The sequence below is a fragment of the Salvelinus fontinalis genome, unplaced genomic scaffold, assembly GCF_029448725.1.
Source record: "Salvelinus fontinalis isolate EN_2023a unplaced genomic scaffold, ASM2944872v1 scaffold_0007, whole genome shotgun sequence".
Taxonomy (NCBI): domain Eukaryota; kingdom Metazoa; phylum Chordata; class Actinopteri; order Salmoniformes; family Salmonidae; genus Salvelinus; species Salvelinus fontinalis.
The window spans coordinates 413,644-436,543 of NW_026600216.1; positions in this window are offsets into that span (position 1 = coordinate 413,644).

Here is a 22,900-nt window from a genome sequence, read left to right on the forward strand (position 1 = left end):
TAGTCAGGTCTCCTACATAGTCAGGTCAGGTCTCCTACATAGTGAGGTCTCCTATATAGTCAGGTCAGGTCTCCTACATAGTCAGGTCTCCTACATAGTCCGGTCAGGTCTCCTACATAGTCAGGTCAGGTCTCCTACATAGTCAGGTCTCCCACATAGTCAGGTCAGGTCTCCTACATAGTGAGGTCTCCTATATAGTCAGGTCTCCTACATAGTCAAGTCTCCTACATAGTCAGGTCAGGTCTCCACCATTGTCAGGTCTGCTACATAGTCAGGTCTGCTACATAGTCAGGTCAGGTCTCCTACATAGTGAGGTCTCCTATATAGTCAGGTCAGGTCTCCTACATAGTCAGGTCAGGTCTCCTATATAGTCAGGTCACGTCTCTTACATAGTCAGGTCTCCTACATAGTCAGGTCTCCTACATAGTCAAGTCAGGTCTCCAACATAGTCAGGTCTCCTATATAGTCAGGTCAGGTCTCCTACATAGTCAGGTCTCCTATATAGTCAGGTCAGGTCTCCTACATAGTCAGGTCTCCTACATAGTCAGGTCAGGTCTCCTACATAGTGAGGTCTCCTATATATTCAGGTCAGGTCTCCTACATAGTGAGGTCTCCTATATATTCAGGTCAGGTCTCCTATATAGTCAGGTCAGGTCTCCAACATAGTCAGGTCTCCTACATAGTCAGGTCACCTACATAGTCAGGTCAGGTCTCCTACATAGTGAGGTCTCCTATATAGTCAGGTCAGGTCTCCTACATAGTCAGGTCTCCTACATAGTCAGGTCTCCTACATAGTCAGGTCAGGTCTCCTACATAGTCAGGTCAGGTCTCCTACATAGTCAGGTCTCCTACATAGTCAGGTCAGGTCTCCTACATAGTGAGGTCTCCTATATATTCAGGTCAGGTCTCCTATATAGTCAGGTCAGGTCTCCTACATAGTCAGGTCAGGTCTCCTACATAGTCAGGTCAGGTCTCCTACATAGTCAGGTCAGGTCTCCACCATTGTCAGGTCTGCTACATAGTCAGGTCAGGTCTCCTACATAGTGAGGTCACCTATATAGTCAGGTCAGGTCTCCTACATAGTCAGGTCAGGTCTCCTATATAGTCAGGTCAGGTCTCTTACATAGTCAGGTCTCCTACATAGTCAGGTCAGGTCTCCTATATAGTCAGGTCAGGTCTCTTACATAGTCAGGTCTCCTACATAGTCAGGTCAGGTCTCCTACATAGTCAGGTCAGGTCTCCTACATAGTCAGGTCAGGTCTCCACCATTGTCAGGTCTGCTACATTGTCAATTCAGGTCTCCAACATAGTCTGGTCTCCTATATAGTCAGGTCAGGTCTCATACATAGTGAGGTCTCCTATATAGTCAGGTCTCCTACATAATCAGGTCAGGTCTCCTATATTGTCAGGTCAGGTCTCCTACATAATCAGGTCAGGTCTCCTATATAGTCAGGTCAGGTCTCCTACATAGTCAGGTCAGGTCTCCTACATAGTCAGGTCAGGTCTCCTACATAGTCAGGTCAGGTCTCCTACATATTCAGGTCTCCTACATAGTCAGGTCAGGTCTCCTACATAGTCAGTTATCCTACATAGTCAGGTCAGGTCTCCTACATAGTCAGGTCAGGTCTCCTGCAAAGTCAGGTCCGGTCTCCTACATAGTCAGGTCTCCTACATAGTCAGGTCAGGTCTCCTACATAGTCAGGTCTCCTACATAGTCAGGTCTCCTACAGAGTCAGGTCAGGTCTCCTACATAGTCAGGTCAGGTCTCCACCATTGTCAGGTCTGCTACATAGTCAGGTCAGGTCTCCTACATAGTGAGGTCTCCTATATAGTCAGGTCAGGTCTCCTATATAGTCAGTTCAGGTCTCCTACATAGTCAGGTCTCCTACATAGTCAGGTCAGGTCTCCTACATAGTCAGGTCAGGTCTACTACATAGTCAGGTATCCTACATAGTCAGGTCAGGTCTCCTACATAGTGAGGTCTCCTATATAGTCAGGCCTCCTACATAGTGAGGTCAGGTCTCCTATATAGTCAGGTCTCCTACATAGTCAGGTCAGGTCTCCTACATAGTCAGGTCTCCTACATAGTCAGGTCAGGTCTCCTACATAGTGAGGTCTCCTATATAGTCAGGTCAGGTCTCCTACATAGTCAGGTCTCCTACATAGTCAGGTCTCCTACATAGTCAGGTCAGGTCTCCTACATAGTCAGGTCAGGTCTCCTACATAGTCAGGTCAGGTCTCCTACATAGTGAGGTCTCCTATTTATTCAGGTCAGGTCTCCTATATATTCAGGTCAGGTCTCCTATATAGTCAGGTCAGGTGTCCTACATTGTCTGGTCTCCTACATAGTCAGGTCTCCTACATAGTCAGGTCAGGTCTCCTACATAGTGAGGTCTCCTATATAGTCAGGTCAGGTCTCCTACATAGTCAGGTCTCCTACATAGTCAGGTCTCCTACATAGTCAGGTCAGGTCTCCTACATAGTCAGGTCAGGTCTCCTACATAGTCAGGTCTGCTACATAGTCAGGTCAGGTCTCCTACATAGTCAGGTCAGGTCTCCTACATAGTCAGGTCAGGTCTCCTACATAGTCAGGTCAGGTATCCTACATAGTCAGGTCAGGTCTCCTACATAGTGAGGTCTCCTATATAGTCAGGCCTCCTACATAGTGAGGTCAGGTCTCCTATATAGTCAGGTCAGTTCTCCAACAAAGTCAGGTCTCCTACATAGTCAGGTCACCTACATAGTCAGGTCAGGTCTCCTACATAGTCAGGTCTCCTACATAGTCAGGTCAGGTCTCCTACATAGTGAGGTCTCCTATTTAGTCAGGTCAGGTCTCCTACATAGTCAGGTCTCCTACATAGTCCGGTCAGGTCTCCTACATAGTGAGTTCTCCTATATATTCAGGTCAGGTCTCCTATATAGTCAGGTCAGGTCTCCTACATAGTCAGGTCAGGTCTCCTACATAGTCAGGTCAGGTCTCCTACATAGTCAGGTCAGGTCTCCTACATAGTCAGGTCTCCCACATAGTCAGGTCAGGTCTCCTACATAGTGAGGTCTCCTATATAGTCAGGTCTCCTACATAGTCAGGTCTCCTACATAGTCAGGTCAGGTCTCCTACATAGTCAGGTCAGGTCTCCTACATAGTCAGGTCTCCTACATAGTCAGGTCAGGTCTCCTACATAGTGAGGTCTCCTATTTATTCAGGTCAGGTCTCCTATATATTCAGGTCAGGTCTCCTATATAGTCAGGTCAGGTGTCCTACATTGTCTGGTCTCCTACATAGTCAGGTCTCCTACATAGTCAGGTCAGGTCTCCTACATAGTGAGGTCTCCTATATAGTCAGGTCAGGTCTCCTACATAGTCAGGTCTCCTACATAGTCAGGTCTCCTACATAGTCAGGTCAGGTCTCCTACATAGTCAGGTCAGGTCTCCTACATAGTCAGGTCTGCTACATAGTCAGGTCAGGTCTCCTACATAGTCAGGTCAGGTCTCCTACATAGTCAGGTCAGGTCTCCTACATAGTCAGGTCAGGTATCCTACATAGTCAGGTCAGGTCTCCTACATAGTGAGGTCTCCTATATAGTCAGGCCTCCTACATAGTGAGGTCAGGTCTCCTATATAGTCAGGTCAGTTCTCCAACAAAGTCAGGTCTCCTACATAGTCAGGTCACCTACATAGTCAGGTCAGGTCTCCTACATAGTCAGGTCTCCTACATAGTCAGGTCAGGTCTCCTACATAGTGAGGTCTCCTATATAGTCAGGTCAGGTCTCCTACATAGTCAGGTCTCCTACATAGTCCGGTCAGGTCTCCTACATAGTGAGGTCTCCTATATATTCAGGTCAGGTCTCCTATATAGTCAGGTCAGGTCTCCTACATAGTCAGGTCAGGTCTCCTACATAGTCAGGTCAGGTCTCCTACATAGTCAGGTCTCCCACATAGTCAGGTCAGGTCTCCTACATAGTGAGGTCTCCTATATAGTCAGGTCTCCTACATAGTCAGGTCTCCTACATAGTCAGGTCAGGTCTCCACCATTGTCAGGTCTGCTACATAGTCAGGTCTGCTACATAGTCAGGTCAGGTCTCCTACATAGTGAGGTCTCCTATATAGTCAGGTCAGGTCTCCTACATAGTCAGGTCAGGTCTCCTATATAGTCAGGTAACGTCTCTTACATAGTCGGGTCTCCTACATAGTCAGGTCTCCTACATAGTCAAGTCAGGTCTCCAACATAGTCAGGTCTCCTATATAGTCAGGTCAGGTCTCCTACATAGTCAGGTCTCCTATATAGTCAGGTCAGGTCTCCTACATAGTCAGGTCAGGTCTCCTACATAGTCAGGTCTCCTACATAGTCAGGTCAGGTCTCCTACATAGTGAGGTCTCCTATATAGTCAGGCCTCCTACATAGTGAGGTCAGGTCTCCAATATAGTCAGGTCAGGTCTCCAACATAGTCAGGTCTCCTACATAGTCAGGTCACCTACATAGTCAGGTCATGTCTCCAACATAGTCAGGTCTCCTACATAGTCAGGTCAGGTCTCCTACATAGTGAGGTCTCCTATATAGTCAGGTCAGGTCTCCTACATAGTCAGGTCAGGTCTCCTACATAGTCAGGTCAGGTCTCCTACATAGTGAGGTCTCCTATATAGTCAGGTCAGGTCTCCTACATAGTCAGGTCAGGTCTCCTATATAGTCAGATCAGGTCTCCTACATAGTCAGGTCAGGTCTCCTACATAGTCAGGTCAGGTCTCCTACATAGTCAGGTCAGGTCTCCTACATAGTCAGGTCAGGTCTCCTACATAGTCAGGTCAGGTCTCCTACATAGTCAGGTCTCCCACATTGTCAGGTCAGGTCTCCTACATAGTGAGGTCTCCTATATAGTCAGGTCAGGTCTCCTACATAGTCAGGTCTCCTACATAGTCAGGTCTCCTACATAGTCAGGTCAGGTCTCCACCATTGTCAGGTCTGCTACATATTTAGGTCTGCTACATAGTCAGGTCAGGTCTCCTACATAGTGAGGTCTCCTATATAGTCAGGTCAGGTCTCCTACATAGTCAGGTCAGGTCTCCTATATAGTCAGGTCACGTCTCTTACATAGTCAGGTCTCCTACATAGTCAAGTCAGGTCTCAAACATAGTCTGGTCTCCTATATAGTCAGGTCAGGTCTCCTACATAGTGAGGTCTCCTATATAGTCAGGTCAGGTCTCCTACATAATCAGGTCAGGTCTCCTATATAGTCAGGTCAGGTCTCCTACATAGTCAGGTCTCCTATATAGTCAGGTCAGGTCTCCTACATAGTCAGGTCAGGTCTCCTACATAGTCAGGTCAGGTCTCCTACATATTCAGGTCTCCTACGTAGTCAGGTCAGGTCTCCTACATAGTCAGGTATCCTACATAGTCAGGTCACCTACATAGTCAGGTCACCTACATAGTCAGGTCAGGTCTCTTACATATTGAGGTCTCCTATATATTCAGGTCAGGTCTCCTATAAAGTCAGGTCAGGTCTCCTACATAGTCAGGTCAGGTCTCCTACATAGTCAGGTCTCCTAGATAGTCAGGTCAGGTCTCCTACATAGTCAGGTCAGGTCTCCTACATAGTCAGGTCTCCTACATAGTCAGGTCAGGTCTCCTACATAGTGAGGTCTCCTATATAGTCAGGGCTCCTACATAGTGAGGTCAGGTCTCCAATATAGTCAGGTCAGGTCTCCAACATAGTCAGGTCTCCTACATAGTCAGGTCACCTACATAGTCAGGTCATGTCTCCAACATAGTCAGGTCTCCTACATAGTCAGGTCAGGTCTCCTACATAGTGAGGTCTCCTATATAGTCAGGTCAGGTCTCCTACATAGTCAGGTCAGGTCTCCTACATAGTCAGGTCAGGTCTCCTACATAGTGAGGTCTCCTATATAGTCAGGTCAGGTCTCCTACATAGTCAGGTCAGGTCTCCTATATAGTCAGGTCAGGTCTCCTACATAGTCAGGTCTCCTACATAGTCAGGTCAGGTCTACTACATAGTGAGGTCAGGTCTCCTACATAGTGAGGTCTCCTATATAGTCAGGCCTCCTACATAGTGAGGTCAGGTCTCCTATATAGTCAGGTCTTCAACATAGTCAGGTCTCCTACATAGTCAGGTCACCTACATAGTCAGGTCAGGTCTCCTACATAGTCAGGTCTCCTACATAGTCAGGTCAGGTCTCCTACATAGTGAGGTCTCCTATATAGTCAAGTCAAGTCTCCTACATAGTCAGGTCTCCTACATAGTCAGGTCTCCTACATAGTCAGGTCAGGTCTCCTACATAGTCAGGTCTCCTACATAGTCAGTTCAGGTCTCCTACATATTGAGGTCTCCTATATATTCAGGTCAGGTCTCCTATATAGTCAGGTCAGGTCTCCTACATAGTCAGGTCAGGTTTCCTACATAGTCAGGTCTCCTAGATAGTCAGGTCAGGTCTCCTACATAGTCAGGTCAGGTCTCCTACATAGTCAGGTCTCCTACATAGGCAGGAAAGGTCTCCTACATAGTGAGGTGTCCTATATAGTCAGGCCTCCTACATAGTGAGGTCAGGTCTCCTATATAGTCAGGTCAGGTCTCCAACATAGTCAGGTCTCCTACATAGTCAGGTCACCTACATAGTCAGGTCAGGTCTCCTACATAGTGAGGTCTCCTATATAGTCAGGTCAGGTCTCTAAAATAGTGAGGTCTCCTATATAGTCAGGTCAGGTCTCCTACATAGTCAGGTCAGGTCTCCTACATAGTCAGGTCAGGTCTCCTACATAGTCAGGTCTCCTACATAGTCAGGTCAGGTCTCCTACATAGTGAGGTCTCCTATATATTCAGGTCAGGTCTCCTATATAGTCAGGTCAGGTCTCCTACATAGTCAGGTCAGGTCTCCTACATAGTCAGGTCAGGTCTCCTACATAGTCAGGTCTCCTAAATAGTCAGGTCTCCTACATAGTCAGGTCTCCTACATAGTCAGGTCAGGTCTCCTACATAGTCAGGTATCCTACATAGTCAGGTCACCTACATAGTCAGGTCACCTACATAGTCAGGTCAGGTCTCCTACATATTGAGGTGTCCTATATATTCAGGTCAGGTCTCCTATACAGTCAGGTCAGGTCTCCTACATAGTCAGGTCTCCTAGATAGTCAGGTCAGGTCTCCTACATAGTCAGGTCTCCTACATAGTCAGGTCAGGTCTCCTACATAGTCAGGTCAGGTCTCCTACATAGTCAGGTCAGGTCTCCTACATAGTCAGGTCAGGTCTCCTACATATTCAGGTCTCCTACATAGTCAGGTCAGGTCTCCTACATAGTCAGGTATCCTACATAGTCAGGTCACCTACATAGTCAAGTCAGGTCTCCTACATATTGAGGTCTCCTATATATTCAGGTCAGGTCTCCTATAAAGTCAGGTCAGGTCTCCTACATAGTCAGGTCAGGTCTCCTACATAGTCAGGTCTCCTAGATAGTCAGGTCAGGTCTCCTACATAGTCAGGTCAGGTCTCCTACATAGTCAGGTCTCCTACATAGTCAGGTCAGGTCTCCTACATAGTGAGGTCTCCTATATAGTCAGGCCTCCTACATAGTGAGGTCAGGTCTCCAATATAGTCAGGTCAGGTCTCCAACATAGTCAGGTCTCCTACATAGTCAGGTCACCTACATAGTCAGGTCAGGTCTCCTACATAGTGAGGTCTCCTATATAGTCAGGTCAGGTCTCCTACATAGTCAGGTCAGGTCTCCTACATAGTCAGGTCAGGTCTCCTACATAGTGAGGTCTCCTATATAGTCAGGTCAGGTCTTCTACATAGTCAGGTCAGGTCTCCTATATAGTCAGGTCAGGTCTCCTACATAGTCAGGTCTCCTACATAGTCAGGTCAGGTCTACTACATAGTGAGGTCAAGTCTCCTACATAGTGAGGTCTCCTATATAGTCAGGCCTCCTACATAGTGAGGTCAGGTCTCCTATATAGTCAGGTCTTCAACATAGTCAGGTCTCCTACATAGTCAGGTCACCTACATAGTCAGGTCAGGTCTCCTACATAGTCAGGTCTCCTACATAGTCAGGTCAGGTCTCCTACATAGTGAGGTCTCCTATATAGTCAAGTCAAGTCTCCTACATAGTCAGGTCTCCTACATAGTCAGGTCTCCTACATAGTCAGGTCAGGTCTCCTACATAGTCAGGTCTCCTACATAGTCAGTTCAGGTCTCCTACATATTGAGGTCTCCTATATATTCAGGTCAGGTCTCCTATATAGTCAGGTCAGGTCTCCTACATAGTCAGGTCAGGTTTCCTACATAGTCAGGTCTCCTAGATAGTCAGGTCAGGTCTCCTACATAGTCAGGTCAGGTCTCCTACATAGTCAGGTCTCCTACATAGGCAGGAAAGGTCTCCTACATAGTGAGGTCTCCTATATAGTCAGGCCTCCTACATAGTGAGGTCAGGTCTCCTATATAGTCAGGTCAGGTCTCCAACATAGTCAGGTCTCCTACATAGTCAGGTCACCTACATAGTCAGGTCAGGTCTCCTACATAGTGAGGTCTCCTATAGAGTCAGGCCTCCTACATAGTGAGGTCAGGTCTCCTATATAGTCAGGTCAGGTCTCCAACATAGTCAGGTCTCCTACATAGTCAGGTCTCCTACATAGTCAGGTCAGGTCTCCTACATATTGAGGTCTCCTATATATTCAGGTCAGGTCTCCTATATAGTCAGGTCAGGTCTCCTACATAGTCAGGTCAGGTCTCCTACATAGTCAGGTCAGGTCTCCTACATAGTCAGGTCTCCTAAATAGTCAGGTCTCCTACATAGTCAGGTCTCCTACATAGTCAGGTCAGGTCTCCTACATAGTCAGGTATCCTACATAGTCAGGTCACCTACATAGTCAGGTCAGGTCTCCTACATATTGAGGTCTCCTATATATTCAGGTCAGGTCTCCTATATAGTCAGGTCAGGTCTCCTACATAGTCAGGTCTCCTAGATAGTCAGGTCAGGTCTCCTACATAGTCAGGTCAGGTCTCCTACATAGTCAGGTCTCCTACATAGTCAGGTCAGGTCTCCTACATAGTGAGGTCTCCTATATAGTCAGGCCTCCTACATAGTGAGGTCAGGTCTCCAATATAGTCAGGTCAGGTCTCCAACATAGTCAGGTCTCCTACATAGTCAGGTCACCTACATAGTCAGGTCATGTCTCCAACATAGTCAGGTCTCCTACATAGTCAGGTCAGGTCTCCTACATAGTGAGGTCTCCTATATAGTCAGGTCAGGTCTCCTACATAGTCAGGTCAGGTCTCCTACATAGTCAGGTCAGGTCTCCTACATAGTGAGGTCTCCTATATAGTCAGGTCAGGTCTCCTACATAGTCAGGTCAGGTCTCCTATATAGTCAGGTCAGGTCTCCTACATAGTCAGGTCTCCTACATAGTCAGGTCAGGTCTCCTACATAGTCAGGTCAGGTCTCCTACATAGTCAGGTCAGGTCTCCTACATAGTCAGGTCTCCCACATAGTCAGGTCAGGTCTCCTACATAGTGAGGTCTCCTATATAGTCAGGTCAGGTCTCCTACATAGTCAGGTCTCCTATATAGTCAGGTCTCCTACATAGTCAGGTCAGGTCTCCACCATTGTCAGGTCTGCTACATAGTCAGGTCTGCTACATAGTCAGGTCAGGTCTCCTACATAGTGAGGTCTCCTATATAGTCAGGTCAGGTCTCCTACATAGTCAGCTCAGGTCTCCTATATAGTCAGGTCACGTCTCTTACATAGTCAGGTCTCCTACATAGTCAAGTCAGGTCTCAAACATAGTCTGGTCTCCTATATAGTCAGGTCAGGTCTCCTACATAGTGAGGTCTCCTATATAGTCAGGTCAGGTCTCCTACATAATCAGGTCAGGTCTCCTATATAGTCAGGTCAGGTCTCCTACATAGTCAGGTCTCCTATATAGTCAGGTCAGGTCTCCTACATAGTCAGGTCAGGTCTCCTACATAGTCAGGTCAGGTCTCCTACATAGTCAGGTCAGGTCTCCTACATAGTCAGGTCAGGTCTCCTACATAGTCAGGTCAGGTCTCCTACATAGTCAGGTATCCTACATAGTCAGGTCACCTACATAGTGAGGTCAGGTCTCCAATATAGTCAGGTCAGGTCTCCAACATAGTCAGGTCTCCTACATAGTCAGGTCACCTACATAGTCAGGTCATGTCTCCAACATAGTCAGGTCTCCTACATAGTCAGGTCAGGTCTCCTACATAGTGAGGTCTCCTATATAGTCAGGTCAGGTCTCCTACATAGTCAGGTCAGGTCTCCTACATAGTCAGGTCAGGTCTCCTACATAGTGAGGTCTCCTATATAGTCAGGTCAGGTCTCCTACATAGTCAGGTCAGGTCTCCTATATAGTCAGGTCAGGTCTCCTACATAGTCAGGTCTGCTACATAGTCAGGTCAGGTCTCCTACATAGTCAGGTCAGGTCTCCTACATAGTCAGGTCAGGTCTCCTACATAGTCAGGTCTCCCATATAGTCAGGTCAGGTCTCCTACATAGTGAGGTCTCCTATATAGTCAGGTCAGGTCTCCTACATAGTGAGGTCTCCTACATAGTCAGGTCTCCTACATAGTCAGGTCTCCTACATAGTCAGGTCAGGTCTCCACCATTGTCAGGTCTGCTACATAGTCAGGTCTGCTACATAGTCAGGTCAGGTCTCCTACATAGTGAGGTCTCTTATATAGTCAGGTCAGGTCTCCTACATAGTCAGGTCAGGTCTCCTACATAGTCAGGTCAGGTCTCCTACATATTCAGGTCTCCTACATAGTCAGGTCAGGTCTCCTACATAGTCAGGTATCCTACATAGTCAGGTCACCTACATAGTCAGGTCAGGTCTCCTACAAATTGAGGTCTTCTATATATTCAGGTCAGGTCTCCTATATAGTCAGGTCAGGTCTCCTACATAGTCAGGTCAGGTCTCCTACATAGTCAGGTCTCCTAGATAGTCAGGTCAGGTCTCCTACATAGTCAGGTCAGGTCTCCTACATAGTCAGGTCTCCTACATAGTCAGGTCAGGTCTCCTACATAGTGAGGTCTCCTATATAGTCAGGCCTCCTACATAGTGAGGTCAGGTCTCCAATATAGTCAGGTCAGGTCTCCAACATAGTCAGGTCTCCTACATAGTCAGGTCACCTACATAGTCAGGTCATGTCTCCAACATAGTCAGGTCTCCTACATAGTCAGGTCAGGTCTCCTACATAGTGAGGTCTCCTATATAGTCAGGTCAGGTCTCCTACATAGTCAGGTCAGGTCTCCTACATAGTGAGGTCTCCTATATAGTCAGGTCAGGTCTCCTACATAGTCAGGTCAGGTCTCCTATCTAGTCAGGTCAGGTCTCCTACATAGTCAGGTCTCCTACATAGTCAGGTCAGGTCTCCTACATAGTGAGGTCAGGTCTCCTACATAGTGAGGTCTCCTATATAGTCAGGCCTCCTACATAGTGAGGTCAGGTCTCCTATATAGTCAGGTCTTCAACATAGTCAGGTCTCCTACATATTGAGGTCTCCTATATATTCAGGTCAGGTCTCCTATATAGTCAGGTCAGGTCTCCTACATAGTCAGGTCAGGTCTCCTACATAGTAAGGTCAGGTCTCCTACATAGTCAGGTCTCCTAAATAGTCAGGTCTCCTACATAGTCAGGTCTCCTACATAGTCAGGTCAGGTCTCCTACATAGTCAGGTATCCTACATAGTCAGGTCACCTACATAGTCAGGTCAGGTCTCCTACATATTGAGGTCTCCTATATATTCAGGTCAGGTCTCCTATATAGTCAGGTCAGGTCTCCTACATAGTCAGGTCTCCTAGATAGTCAGGTCAGGTCTCCTACATAGTCAGGTCAGGTCTCCTACATAGTCAGGTCTCCTACATAGTCAGGTCAGGTCTCCTACATAGTGAGGTCTCCTATATAGTCAGGCCTCCTACATAGTGAGGTCAGGTCTCCAATATAGTCAGGTCAGGTCTCCAACATAGTCAGGTCTCCTACATAGTCAGGTCACCTACATAGTCAGGTCATGTCTCCAACATAGTCAGGTCTCCTACATAGTCAGGTCAGGTCTCCTACATAGTGAGGTCTCCTATATAGTCAGGTCAGGTCTCCTACATAGTCAGGTCAGGTCTCCTACATAGTCAGGTCAGGTCTCCTACATAGTGAGGTCTCCTATATAGTCAGGTCAGGTCTCCTACATAGTCAGGTCAGGTCTCCTATATAGTCAGGTCAGGTCTCCTACATAGTCAGGTCTCCTACATAGTCAGGTCAGGTCTCCTACATAGTCAGGTCAGGTCTCCTACATAGTCAGGTCAGGTCTCCTACATAGTCAGGTCTCCCACATAGTCAGGTCAGGTCTCCTACATAGTGAGGTCTCCTATATAGTCAGGTCAGGTCTCCTACATAGTCAGGTCTCCTATATAGTCAGGTCTCCTACATAGTCAGGTCAGGTCTCCACCATTGTCAGGTCTGCTACATAGTCAGGTCTGCTACATAGTCAGGTCAGGTCTCCTACATAGTGAGGTCTCCTATATAGTCAGGTCAGGTCTCCTACATAGTCAGCTCAGGTCTCCTATATAGTCAGGTCACGTCTCTTACATAGTCAGGTCTCCTACATAGTCAAGTCAGGTCTCAAACATAGTCTGGTCTCCTATATAGTCAGGTCAGGTCTCCTACATAGTGAGGTCTCCTATATAGTCAGGTCAGGTCTCCTACATAATCAGGTCAGGTCTCCTATATAGTCAGGTCAGGTCTCCTACATAGTCAGGTCTCCTATATAGTCAGGTCAGGTCTCCTACATAGTCAGGTCAGGTCTCCTACATAGTCAGGTCAGGTCTCCTACATAGTCAGGTCAGGTCTCCTACATAGTCAGGTCAGGTCTCCTACATAGTCAGGTCAGGTCTCCTACATAGTCAGGTATCCTACATAGTCAGGTCACCTACATAGTGAGGTCAGGTCTCCAATATAGTCAGGTCAGGTCTCCAACATAGTCAGGTCTCCTACATAGTCAGGTCACCTACATAGTCAGGTCATGTCTCCAACATAGTCAGGTCTCCTACATAGTCAGGTCAGGTCTCCTACATAGTGAGGTCTCCTATATAGTCAGGTCAGGTCTCCTACATAGTCAGGTCAGGTCTCCTACATAGTCAGGTCAGGTCTCCTACATAGTGAGGTCTCCTATATAGTCAGGTCAGGTCTCCTACATAGTCAGGTCAGGTCTCCTATATAGTCAGGTCAGGTCTCCTACATAGTCAGGTCTGCTACATAGTCAGGTCAGGTCTCCTACATAGTCAGGTCAGGTCTCCTACATAGTCAGGTCAGGTCTCCTACATAGTCAGGTCTCCCATATAGTCAGGTCAGGTCTCCTACATAGTGAGGGCTCCTATATAGTCAGGTCAGGTCTCCTACATAGTGAGGTCTCCTACATAGTCAGGTCTCCTACATAGTCAGGTCTCCTACATAGTCAGGTCAGGTCTCCACCATTGTCAGGTCTGCTACATAGTCAGGTCTGCTACATAGTCAGGTCAGGTCTCCTACATAGTGAGGTCTCTTATATAGTCAGGTCAGGTCTCCTACATAGTCAGGTCAGGTCTCCTACATAGTCAGGTCAGGTCTCCTACATATTCAGGTCTCCTACATAGTCAGGTCAGGTCTCCTACATAGTCAGGTATCCTACATAGTCAGGTCACCTACATAGTCAGGTCAGGTCTCCTACAAATTGAGGTCTTCTATATATTCAGGTCAGGTCTCCTAGATAGTCAGGTCAGGTCTCCTACATAGTCAGGTCAGGTCTCCTACATAGTCAGGTCTCCTACATAGTCAGGTCAGGTCTCCTACATAGTGAGGTCTCCTATATAGTCAGGCCTCCTACATAGTGAGGTCAGGTCTCCAATATAGTCAGGTCAGGTCTCCAACATAGTCAGGTCTCCTACATAGTCAGGTCACCTACATAGTCAGGTCATGTCTCCAACATAGTCAGGTCTCCTACATAGTCAGGTCAGGTCTCCTACATAGTGAGGTCTCCTATATAGTCAGGTCAGGTCTCCTACATAGTCAGGTCAGGTCTCCTACATAGTGAGGTCTCCTATATAGTCAGGTCAGGTCTACTACATAGTCAGGTCAGGTCTCCTATCTAGTCAGGTCAGGTCTCCTACATAGTCAGGTCTCCTACATAGTCAGGTCAGGTCTCCTACATAGTGAGGTCAGGTCTCCTACATAGTGAGGTCTCCTATATAGTCAGGCCTCCTACATAGTGAGGTCAGGTCTCCTATATAGTCAGGTCTTCAACATAGTCAGGTCTCCTACATAGTCAGGTCACCTACATAGTCAGGTCAGGTCTCCTACATAGTCAGGTCTCCTACATAGTCAGGTCAGGTCTCCTACATAGTGAGGTCTCCTATATAGTCAAGTCAAGTCTCCTACATAGTCAGGTCTCCTACATAGTCAGGTCTCCTACATAGTCAGGTCAGGTCTCCTACATAGTGAGGTCTCCTATATATTCAGGTCAGGTCTCCTATATATTCAGGTCAGGTCTCCTACATAGTCAGGTCAGGTCTCCTACATAGTGAGGTCTCCTATATAGTCAGGTCAGGTCTCCTACATAGTCAGGTCTCCTACATAGTCAGGTCAGGTCTCCTATATAGTCAGGTCAGGTCTCCTACATATTCAGGTCTCCTACATAGTCAGGTCAGGTGTCCTACATAGTCAGGTATCCTACATAGTCAGGCCACCTACATAGTCAGGTCAGGTCTCCTACATAGTCAGGTCAGGTCTCCTGCAAAGTCAGGTCCGGTCTCCTACATAGTCAGGTCTCCTACATAGTCAGGTCAGGTCTCCTACATAGTCAGGTCTCCTACATAGTCAGGTCTCCTACAGAGTCAGGTCTCCTACATAGTCAGGTCAGGTCTCCTACATAGTGAGGTCTCCTATATATTCAGGTCAGGTCTCCTATATAGTCAGGTCAGGTCTCCTACATAGTCAGGTCAGGTCTCCTACATAGTGAGGTCTCCTATATAGTCAGGTCAGGTCTCCTACATAGTCAGGTCTCCTACATAGTCAGGTCAGGTCTCCTACATAGTCAGGTCAGGTCTCCTACATAGTCAGGTCTCCTACATAGTCAGTTCAGGTCTCCTACATAGTGAGGTCTCCTATATATTCAGGTCAGGTCTCCTATATAGTCAGGTCAGGTCTCCTACATAGTCAGGTCAGGTTTCCTACATAGTCAGGTCTCCTAGATAGTCAGGTCAGGTCTCCTACATAGTCAGGTCAGGTCTCCTACATAGTCAGGTCTCCTACATAGTCAGGAAAGGTCTCCTACATAGTGAGGTCTCCTATATAGTCAGGCCTCCTACATAGTGAGGTCAGGTCTCCTATATAGTCAGGTCAGGTCTCCAACATAGTCAGGTCTCCTACATAGTCAGGTCACCTACACAGTCAGGTCAGGTCTCCTACATAGTGAGGTCTCCTATATAGTCAGGTCAGGTCTCCTACATAGTCAGGTCTCCTACATAGTCAGGTCAGGTCTCCTACATAGTCAGGTCAGGTCTCCTACATAGTCAGGTCTCCTACATAGTCAGGTCAGGTCTCCTACATAGTCAGGTCTCCTAAATAGTCAGGTCTCCTACATAGTCAGGTCTCCTACATAGTCAGGTCAGGTCTCCTACATAGTGAGGTCTCCTATATAGTCAGGCCTCATACATAGTGAGGTCAGGTCTCCAATATAGTCAGGTCATGTCTCCAACATAGTCAGGTCTCCTACATAGTCAGGTCAGGTCTCCTACATAGTGAGGTCTCCTATATAGTCAGGTCAGGTCTCCTACATAGTCAGGTCAGGTCTCCTATATAGTCAGGTCAGGTCTCCTACATAGTCAGGTCTCCTACATAGTCAGGTCAGGTCTCCTACATAGTCAGGTCAGGTCTCCTACATAGTCAGGTCAGGTCTCCTACATAGTCAGGTCAGGTCTCCTACATAGTCAGGTCTCCCACATAGTCAGGTCAGGTCTCCTACATAGTGAGGTCTCCTATATAGTCAGGTCAGGTCTCCTACATAGTCAGGTCTCCTACATAGTCAGGTCTCCTACATAGTCAGGTCAGGTCTCCACCATTGTCAGGTCTGCTACATAGTCAGGTCTGCTACATAGTCAGGTCAGGTCTCCTACATAGTGAGGTCTCCTATATAGTCAGGTCAGGTCTCCTACATAGTCAGGTCAGGTCTCCTATATAGTCAGGTCACGTCTCTTACATAGTCAGGTCTCCTACACAGTCAGGTCAGGTCTCCACCATTGTCAGGTCTGCTACATAGTCAGGTCAGGTCTCCTACATATTCAGGTCTCCTATAAAGTCAGGTCAGGTCTCCTACATAGTCAGGTCAGGTCTCCTACATAGTCAGGTCAGGTCTCCTACATATTCAGGTCTCCTACATAGTCAGGTCAGGTCTCCTACATAGTCAGGTATCCTACATAGTCAGGTCACCTACATAGTCAGGTCAGGTCTCCTACATATTGAGGTCTCCTATATATTCAGGTCAGGTCTCCTACATAGTCAGGTCTCCTACATAGTCAGGTCAGGTCTCCTACATAGTCAGGTCAGGTCTCCTACATAGTCAGGTCTCCTACATAGTCAGGTCAGGTCTCCTACATAGTGAGGTCTCCTATATATTCAGGTCAGGTCTCCTATATAGTCAGGTCAGGTCTCCTACATAGTCAGGTCAGGTCTCCTACATAGTCAGGTCAGGTCTCCTACATAGGCTGGTCTCCTAAATAGTCAGGTCTCCTACATAGTCAGGTCTCCTACATAGTCAGGTCAGGTCTCCTACATAGTGAGGTCTCCTATATAGTCAGGTCAGGTCTCCTACATAGTCAGGTCTCCTATATAGTCAGGTCTCCTACATAGTCAGGTCAGGTCTCCTACATAGTCAGGTCAGGTCTCCACCATTGTCAGGTCTGCTACATAGTCAGGTCAGGTCTCCTACATAGTGAGGTCACCTATATAGTCAGGTCAGGTCTCCTACATAGTCAGGTCAGGTCTCCTATATAGTCAGGTCAGATCTCTTACATAGTCAGGTCTCCTACATAGTCAGGTCTCCTACATTGTCAATTCAGGTCTCCAACATAGTCTGGTCTCCTATATAGTCAGGTCAGGTCTCCTACATAGTGAGGTCTCCTATATAGTCAGGTCTCCTACATAATCAGGTCAGGTCTCCTATATAGTCAGGTCAGGTCTCCTACATAATCAGGTCAGGTCTCCTATATAGTCAGGTCAGGTCTCCTACATAGTCAGGTCAGGTCTCCTACATAGTCAGGTTAGGTCTCCTACATAGTCAGGTCAGGTCTCCTACATATTCAGGTCTCCTACATAGTCAGGGCAGGTCTCCTACATAGTCAGGTATCCTACATAGTCAGGTCACCTACATAGTCAGGTCAGGTCTCCTACATAGTCAGGTCAGGTCTCCTGCAAAGTCAGGTCCGGTCTCCTACATAGTCAGGTCAGGTCTCCTACATAGTCAGGTCTCCTACATAGTCAGGTCTCCTACAGAGTCAGGTTTCCTACATAGTCAGGTCAGGTCTCCTACATAGTGAGGTCTCCTATATATTCAGGTCAGGTCTCCTACATAGTCAGGTCAGCTCTCCTACATATTCAGGTCTCCTACATAGTCAGGTCAGGTCTCCTACATAGTCAGGTATCCTACATAGTCAGGTCACCTACATAGTCAGGTCAGGTCTCCTACATAGTCAGGTCAGGTCTCCTGCAAAGTCAGGTCCGGTCTCCTACATAGTCAGGTCTCCTACATAGTCAGGTCAGGTCTCCTACATAGTCAGGTCTCCTACATAGTCAGGTCTCCTACAGAGTCAGGTCTCCTACATAGTCAGGTCAGGTCTCCTACATAGTGAGGTCTCCTATATATTCAGGTCAGGTCTCCTATATAGTCAGGTCAGGTCTCCTACATAGTCAGGTCAGGTCTCCTACATAGTGAGGTCTCCTATATAGTCAGGTCAGGTCTTCTACATAGTCAGGTCTCCTACATAGTCAGGTCAGGTCTCCTACATAGTCAGGTCAGGTCTCCTACATAGTCAGGTCTCCTACATAGTCAGTTCAGGTCTCCTACATAGTGAGGTCTCCTATATATTCAGGTCAGGTCTCCTATATAGTCAGGTCAGGTCTCCTACATAGTCAGGTCAGGTTTCCTACATAGTCAGGTCTCCTAGATAGTCAGGTCACGTCTCCTACATAGTCAGGTCAGGTCTCCTACATAGTCAGGTCTCCTACATAGTCAGGAAAGGTCTCCTACATAGTGAGGTCTCCTATATAGTCAGGCCTCCTACATAGTGAGGTCAGGTCTCCTATATAGTCAGGTCAGGTCTCCAACATAGTCAGGTCTCCTACATAGTCAGGTCACCTACATAGTCAGGTCAGGTCTCCTACATAGTGAGGTCTCCTATATAGTCAGGTCAGGTCTCCTACATAGTCAGGTCTCCTACATAGTCAGGTCAGGTCTCCTACATAGTCAGGTCAGGTCTCCTACATAGTCAGGTCTCCTACATAGTCAGGTCAGGTCTCCTACATAGTCAGGTCTCCTAAATAGTCGGGTCTCCTACATAGTCAGGTCTCCTACATAGTCAGGTCAGGTCTCCTACATAGTGAGGTCTCCTATATAGTCAGGTCAGGTCTCCTACATAGTCAGGTCTCCTATATAGTCAGGTCTCCTACATAGTCAGGTCAGGTCTCCTACATAGTCAGGTCAGGTCTCCACCATTGTCAGGTCTGCTACATAGTCAGGTCAGGTCTCCTACATAGTGAGGTCACCTATATAGTCAGGTCAGGTCTCCTACATAGTCAGGTCAGGTCTCCTATATAGTCAGGTCAGATCTCTTACATAGTCAGGTCTCCTACATAGTCAGGTCTCCTACATTGTCAATTCAGGTCTCCAACATAGTCTGGTCTCCTATATAGTCAGGTCAGGTCTCCTACATAGTGAGGTCTCCTATATAGTCAGGTCTCCTACATAATCAGGTCAGGTCTCCTATATAGTCAGGTCAGGTCTCCTACATAATCAGGTCAGGTCTCCTATATAGTCAGGTCAGGTCTCCTACATAGTCAGGTCAGGTCTCCTACATAGTCAGGTTAGGTCTCCTACATAGTCAGGTCAGGTCTCCTACATATTCAGGTCTCCTACATAGTCAGGGCAGGTCTCCTACATAGTCAGGTATCCTACATAGTCAGGTCACCTACATAGTCAGGTCAGGTCTCCTACATAGTCAGGTCAGGTCTCCTGCAAAGTCAGGTCCGGTCTCCTACATAGTCAGGTCAGGTCTCCTACATAGTCAGGTCTCCTACATAGTCAGGTCTCCTACAGAGTCAGGTTTCCTACATAGTCAGGTCAGGTCTCCTACATAGTGAGGTCTCCTATATATTCAGGTCAGGTCTCCTACATAGTCAGGTCAGCTCTCCTACATATTCAGGTCTCCTACATAGTCAGGTCAGGTCTCCTACATAGTCAGGTATCCTACATAGTCAGGTCACCTACATAGTCAGGTCAGGTCTCCTACATAGTCAGGTCAGGTCTCCTGCAAAGTCAGGTCCGGTCTCCTACATAGTCAGGTCTCCTACATAGTCAGGTCAGGTCTCCTACATAGTCAGGTCTCCTACATAGTCAGGTCTCCTACAGAGTCAGGTCTCCTACATAGTCAGGTCAGGTCTCCTACATAGTGAGGTCTCCTATATATTCAGGTCAGGTCTCCTATATAGTCAGGTCAGGTCTCCTACATAGTCAGGTCAGGTCTCCTACATAGTGAGGTCTCCTATATAGTCAGGTCAGGTCTTCTACATAGTCAGGTCTCCTACATAGTCAGGTCAGGTCTCCTACATAGTCAGGTCAGGTCTCCTACATAGTCAGGTCTCCTACATAGTCAGTTCAGGTCTCCTACATAGTGAGGTCTCCTATATATTCAGGTCAGGTCTCCTATATAGTCAGGTCAGGTCTCCTACATAGTCAGGTCAGGTTTCCTACATAGTCAGGTCTCCTAGATAGTCAGGTCACGTCTCCTACATAGTCAGGTCAGGTCTCCTACATAGTCAGGTCTCCTACATAGTCAGGAAAGGTCTCCTACATAGTGAGGTCTCCTATATAGTCAGGCCTCCTACATAGTGAGGTCAGGTCTCCTATATAGTCAGGTCAGGTCTCCAACATAGTCAGGTCTCCTACATAGTCAGGTCACCTACATAGTCAGGTCAGGTCTCCTACATAGTGAGGTCTCCTATATAGTCAGGTCAGGTCTCCTACATAGTCAGGTCTCCTACATAGTCAGGTCAGGTCTCCTACATAGTCAGGTCAGGTCTCCTACATAGTCAGGTCTCCTACATAGTCAGGTCAGGTCTCCTACATAGTCAGGTCTCCTAAATAGTCAGGTCTCCTACATAGTCAGGTCTCCTACATAGTCAGGTCAGGTCTCCTACATAGTGAGGTCTCCTATATAGTCAGGTCAGGTCTCCTACATAGTCAGGTCTCCTATATAGTCAGGTCTCCTACATAGTCAGGTCAGGTCTCCTACATAGTCAGGTCAGGTCTCCTACATAGTCAGGTCAGGTCTCCACCATTGTCAGGTCTGCTACATAGTCAGGTCAGGTCTCCTACATAGTGAGGTCACCTATATAGTCAGGTCAGGTCTCCTACATAGTCAGGTCAGGTCTCCTATATAGTCAGGTCAGGTCTCTTACATAGTCAGGTCTCCTACATAGTCAGGTCTCCTACATTGTCAATTCAGGTCTCCAACATAGTCTGGTCTCCTATATAGTCAGGTCAGGTCTCCTACATAGTGAGGTCTCCTATATAGTCAGGTCTCCTACATAATCAGGTCAGGTCTCCTATATAGTCAGGTCAGGTCTCCTACATAATCAGGTCAGGTCTCCTATATAGTCAGGTCAGGTCTCCTACATAGTCAGGTCAGGTCTCCTACATAGTCAGGCCTCCTACATAGTCAGGTCAGGTCTCCTACATAGTCAGGTCAGGTCTCCTACATAGTCAGGTCAGGTCTCCTACATAGTCAGGTCTCCTACATAGTCAGGTCAGGTCTCCTACATAGTGAGGTCTCCTATATAGTCAGGCCTCATACATAGTGAGGTCAGGTCTCCAATATAGTCAGGTCAGGTCTCCAACATAGTCAGGTCTCCTACATAGTCAGGTCACCTACATAGTCAGGTCATGTCTCCAACATAGTCAGGTCTCCTACATAGTCAGGTCAGGTCTCCTACATAGTGAGGTCTCCTATATAGTCAGGTCAGGTCTCCTACATAGTCAGGTCAGGTCTCCTACATAGTCAGGTCAGGTCTCCTACATAGTGAGGTCTCCTATATAGTCAGGTCAGGTCTCCTACATAGTCAGGTCAGGTCTCCTATATAGTCAGGTCAGGTCTCCTACATAGTCAGGTCTCCTACATAGTCAGGTCAGGTCTCCTACATAGTCAGGTCAGGTCTCCTACATAGTCAGGTCAGGTCTCCTACATAGTCAGGTCTCCCACATAGTCAGGTCAGGTCTCCTACATAGTGAGGTCTCCTATATAGTCAGGTCAGGTCTCCTACATAGTCAGGTCTCCTACATAGTCAGGTCTCCTACATAGTCAGGTCAGGTCTCCACCATTGTCAGGTCTGCTACATAGTCAGGTCAGGTCTCCTACATAGTCAGGTCAGGTCTCCTACATAGTCAGGTCAGGTCTCCTACATAGTCAGGTATCCTACGTAGTCAGGTCACCTACATAGTCAGGTCAGGTCTCCTACATATTGAGGTCTCCTATATATTCAGGTCAGGTCTCCTACATAGTCAGGTCTCCTACATAGTCAGGTCAGGTCTCCTACATAGTCAGGTCAGGTCTCCTACATAGTCAGGTCTCCTTAATAGTCAGGTCAGGTCTCCTACATAGTGAGGTCTCCTATATATTCAGGTCAGGTCTCCTATATAGTCAGGTCAGGTCTCCACCATTGTCAGGTCTGCTACATAGTCAGGTCAGGTCTCCTACATAGTGAGGTCACCTATATAGTCAGGTCAGGTCTCCTACATAGTCAGGTCAGGTCTCCTATATAGTCAGGTCAGGTCTGTTACATAGTCAGGTCTCCTACATAGTCAGGTCTCCTACATTGTCAATTCAGGTCTCCAACATAGTCTGGTCTCCTATATAGTCAGGTCAGGTCTCCTACATAGTGAGGTCTCCTATATAGTCAGGTCTCCTACATAATCAGGTCAGGTCTCCTATATAGTCAGGTCAGGTCTCCTACATAATCAAGTCAGCTCTCCTATATAGTCAGGTCAGGTCTCCTACATAGTCAGGTCTCCTACATAGTCAGGTCAGGTCTCCTACATAGTCAGGTCAGGTCTCCTACATAGTCAGGTCTCCTTAATAGTCAGGTCAGGTCTCCTACATAGTGAGGTCTCCTATATATTCAGGTCAGGTCTCCTATATAGTCAGGTCAGGTCTCCTACATAGTCAGGTCAGGTCTCCTACATAGTCAGGTCAGGTCTCCTACATAGTCAGGTCAGGTCTCCTACATAGTCTGGTCTCCTAAATAGTCAGGTCTCCTACATAGTCAGGTCTCCTACATAGTCAGGTCAGGTCTCCTACATAGTGAGGTCTCCTATATAGTCAGGTCAGGTCTCCTACATAGTCAGGTCTCCTATATAGTCAGGTCTCCTACATAGTCAGGTCAGGTCTCCTACATAGTCAGGTCAGGTCTCCACCATTGTCAGGTCTGCTACATAGTCAGGTCAGGTCTCCTACATAGTGAGGTCACCTATATAGTCAGGTCAGGTCTCCTACATAGTCAGGTCAGGTCTCCTATATAGTCAGGTCAGGTCTGTTACATAGTCAGGTCTCCTACATAGTCAGGTCTCCTACATTGTCAATTCAGGTC